Consider the following 5,000-nt stretch of genomic DNA (forward strand, 5'->3'; position numbering starts at 1 on the left):
CAGTCCTACAGGGAAGCAAGTTGTCACGTCATCAAACAGTGTTACACAAAGACAGAACACTTCCTTCATTCCGTACTGGACGTGCCTCCCCAGTCCTCAAGACACCTGGGTGCAACAACTATTTCAGAGTGTTTGATTGTGATTACCCATAGTGCCAGATGAGGGGAGGTCTGCACCTCAAAGCCACTTTTTACAGTGTAGAGGATTCAGTCACATGACAGGAAGAGGACGCCCACAGAAGCCACATCGACCGATCCCCCCTAACCCCATCCTGCTCCTTAACACTGGTCTCTGTTTGCTAGCACTTCTCCACTACACTGAGTTACACTGTTCATGATATTAACCAGATATTACACAGACTCTAACACTGTTCCTGATGTTAACCAGATATTACACAGACTCTAACACTGCTCCTGATGTTAACCAGATATTACACAGACTCTAACACTGTTCCTGATGTTAACCAGATATTACACAGACTCTAACACTGCTCCTGATGTTAACCAGATATTACACAGACTCTAACACTGTTCCTGATGTTAACCAGATATTACACAGACTCTAACACTGTTCCTGATGTTAACCAGATATTACACAGACTCTAACACTGTTCCTGATATTAACCAGATATTACACAGACTCTAACACTGTTCCTGATGTTAACCAGATATTACACAGACTCTAACACTGTTCCTGATGTTAACCAGATATTACACAGACTCTAACACTGTTCCTGATGTTAACCAGATATTACACAGACTCTAACACTGTTCCTGATATTAACCAGATATTACACAGACTCTAACACTGCTCCTCATATTAACCAGATATTACACATACTCTAACACTGTTCCTGATGTTAACCAGATATTACACAGACTCTAACACTGTTCCTGATGTTAACCAGATATTACACAGACTCTAACACTGCTCCTGATGTTAACCAGGTATTACACAGACTCTAACACTGCTCCTGATGTTAACCAGGTATTACACAGACTCTAACACTGCTCCTGATGTTAACCAGATATTACACAGACTCTAACACTGCTCCTGATGTTAACCAGGTATTACACAGACTCTAACACTGCTCCTGATGTTAACCAGGTATTACACAGACTCTAACACTGTTCCTGATGTTAACCAGATATTACACAGACTCTAACACTGTTCCTGATGTTAACCAGGTATTACACAGACTCTAACACTGCTCCTGATGTTAACCAGGTATTACACAGACTCTAACACTGTTCCTGATGTTAACCAGATATTACACAGACTCTAACACTGTTCCTGATGTTAACCAGATATTACACAGACTCTAACACTGTTCCTGATGTTAACCAGATATTACACAGACTCTAACACTGTTCCTGATGTTAACCAGATATTACACAGACTCTAACACTGTTCCTGATGTTAACCAGATATTACACAGACTCTAACACTGTTCCTGATGTTAACCAGATATTACACAGACTCTAACACTGTTCCTGATGTTAACCAGATATTACACAGACTCTAACACTGCTCCTGATGTTAACCAGGTATTACACAGACTCTAACACTGTTCCTGATGTTAACCAGATATTACACAGACTCTAACACTGTTCCTGATGTTAACCAGATATTACACAGACTCTAACACTGTTCCTGATGTTAACCAGATATTACACAGACTCTAACACTGTTCCTGATGTTAACCAGGTATTACACAGACTCTAACACTGTTCCTGATGTTAACCAGGTATTACACAGACTCTAACACTGTTCCTGATGTTAACCAGATATTACACAGACTCTAACACTGCTCCTGATGTTAACCAGGTATTACACAGACTCTAACACTGTTCCTGATGTTAACCAGATATTACACAGACTCTAACACTGCTCCTGATGTTAACCAGATATTACACAGACTCTAACACTGTTCCTGATGTTAACCAGATATTACACAGACTCTAACACTGTTCCTGATGTTAACCAGATATTACACAGACTCTAACACTGCTCCTGATGTTAACCAGATATTACACAGACTCTAACACTGTTCCTGATGTTAACCAGGTATTACACAGACTCTAACACTGTTCCTGATGTTAACCAGATATTACACAGACTCTAACACTGTTCCTGATGTTAACCAGATATTACACAGACTCTAACACTGCTCCTGATGTTAACCAGGTATTACACAGACTCTAACACTGCTCCTGATGTTAACCAGATATTACACAGACTCTAACACTGCTCCTGATGTTAACCAGATATTACACAGACTCTAACACTGTTCCTGATGTTAACCAGATATTACACAGACTCTAACACTGTTCCTGATGTTAACCAGATATTACACAGACTCTAACACTGTTCCTGATGTTAACCAGATATTACACAGACTCTAACACTGTTCCTGATGTTAACCAGATATTACACAGACTCTAACACTGTTCCTGATGTTAACCAGATATGACACAGACTCTAACACTGTTCCTGATGTTAACCAGATATTACACAGACTCTAACACTGCTCCTGATGTTAACCAGGTATTACACAGACTCTAACACTGCTCCTGATGTTAACCAGGTATTACACAGACTCTAACACTGCTCCTGATGTTAACCAGATATTACACAGACTCTAACACTGTTCCTGATGTTAACCAGGTATTACACAGACTCTAACACTGCTCCTGATGTTAACCAGGTATTACACAGACTCTAACACTGTTCCTGATGTTAACCAGATATTACACAGACTCTAACACTGTTCCTGATGTTAACCAGATATTACACAGACTCTAACACTGTTCCTGATGTTAACCAGGTATTACACAGACTCTAACACTGTTCCTGATGTTAACCAGGTATTACACAGACTCTAACACTGTTCCTGATGTTAACCAGATATTACACAGACTCTAACACTGTTCCTGATGTTAACCAGGTATTACACAGACTCTAACACTGTTCCTGATGTTAACCAGATATTACACAGACTCTAACACTGTTCCTGATGTTAACCAGATATTACACAGACTCTAACACTGTTCCTGATGTTAACCAGATATTACACAGACTCTAACACTGCTCCTGATGTTAACCAGATATTACACAGACTCTAACACTGTTCCTGATGTTAACCAGATATTACACAGACTCTAACACTGCTCCTGATGTTAACCAGATATTACACAGACTCTAACACTGCTCCTGATGTTAACCAGGTATTACACAGACTCTAACACTGTTCCTGATGTTAACCAGATATTACACAGACTCTAACACTGTTCCTGATGTTAACCAGATATTACACAGACTCTAACACTGCTCCTGATGTTAACCAGATATTACACAGACTCTAACACTGCTCCTGATGTTAACCAGGTATTACACAGACTCTAACACTGTTCCTGATGTTAACCAGATATTACACAGACTCTAACACTGTTCCTGATGTTAACCAGGTATTACACAGACTCTAACACTGTTCCTGATGTTAACCAGGTATTACACAGACTCTAACACTGCTCCTGATGTTAACCAGATATTACACAGACTCTAACACTGTTCCTGATGTTAACCAGATATTACACAGACTCTAACACTGTTCCTGATGTTAACCAGATATAACCAGATATTACACAGACTCTAATACTGCTCCTGATGTTAACCAGGTATTACACAGACTCTAACACTGTTCCTGATGTTAACCAGATATTACACAGACTCTAACACTGTTCCTGATGTTAACCAGATATTACACAGACTCTAACACTGTTCCTGATGTTAACCAGATATTACACAGACTCTAACACTGTTCCTGATGTTAACCAGATATTACACAGACTCTAACACTGTTCCTGATGTTAACCAGGTATTACACAGACTCTAACACTGCTCCTGATGTTAACCAGATATTACACAGACTCTAACACTGTTCCTGATGTTAACCAGATATTACACAGACTATAACACTGCTCCTGATGTTAACCAGATATTACACAGACTCTAACACTGCTCCTGATGTTAACCAGATATTACACAGACTCTAACACTGTTCCTGATGTTAACCAGATATTACACAGACTCTAACACTGCTCCTGATGTTAACCAGGTATTACACAGACTCTAACACTGTTCCTGATGTTAACCAGGTATTACACAGACTCTAACACTGTTCCTGATGTTAACCAGATATTACACAGACTCTAACACTGTTCCTGATGTTAACCAGGTATTACACAGACTCTAACACTGTTCCTGATGTTAACCAGATATTACACAGACTCTAACACTGTTCCTGATGTTAACCAGGTATTACACAGACTCTAACACTGTTCCTGATGTTAACCAGATATTACACAGACTCTAACACTGTTCCTGATGTTAACCAGGTATTACACAGACTCTAACACTGTTCCTGATGTTAACCAGATATTACACAGACTCTAACACTGCTCCTGATGTTAACCAGATATTACACAGACTCTAACACTGCTCCTGATGTTAACCAGATATTACACAGACTCTAACACTGCTCCTGATGTTAACCAGGTATTACACAGACTCTAACACTGTTCCTGATGTTAACCAGGTATTACACAGACTCTAACACTGTTCCTGATGTTAACCAGATATTACACATACTCTAACACTGCTCCTGATGTTAACCAGGTATTACACAGACTCTAACACTGTTCCTGATGTTAACCAGATATTACACAGACTCTAACACTGTTCCTGATGTTAACCAGATATTACACAGACTCTAACACTGTTCCTGATGTTAACCAGATATTACACAGACTCTAACACTGTTCCTGATGTTAACCAGATATTACACAGACTCTAACACTGTTCCTGATGTTAACCAGATATGACACAGACTCTAACACTGTTCCTGATGTTAACCAGATATTACACAGACTCTAACACTGCTCCTGATGTTAACCAGGTATTACACAGACTCTAACACTGCTCCTGATGTTAACCAGGTA

The sequence above is a fragment of the Salvelinus namaycush genome, unplaced genomic scaffold, assembly GCF_016432855.1.
Source record: "Salvelinus namaycush isolate Seneca unplaced genomic scaffold, SaNama_1.0 Scaffold33, whole genome shotgun sequence".
Taxonomy (NCBI): domain Eukaryota; kingdom Metazoa; phylum Chordata; class Actinopteri; order Salmoniformes; family Salmonidae; genus Salvelinus; species Salvelinus namaycush.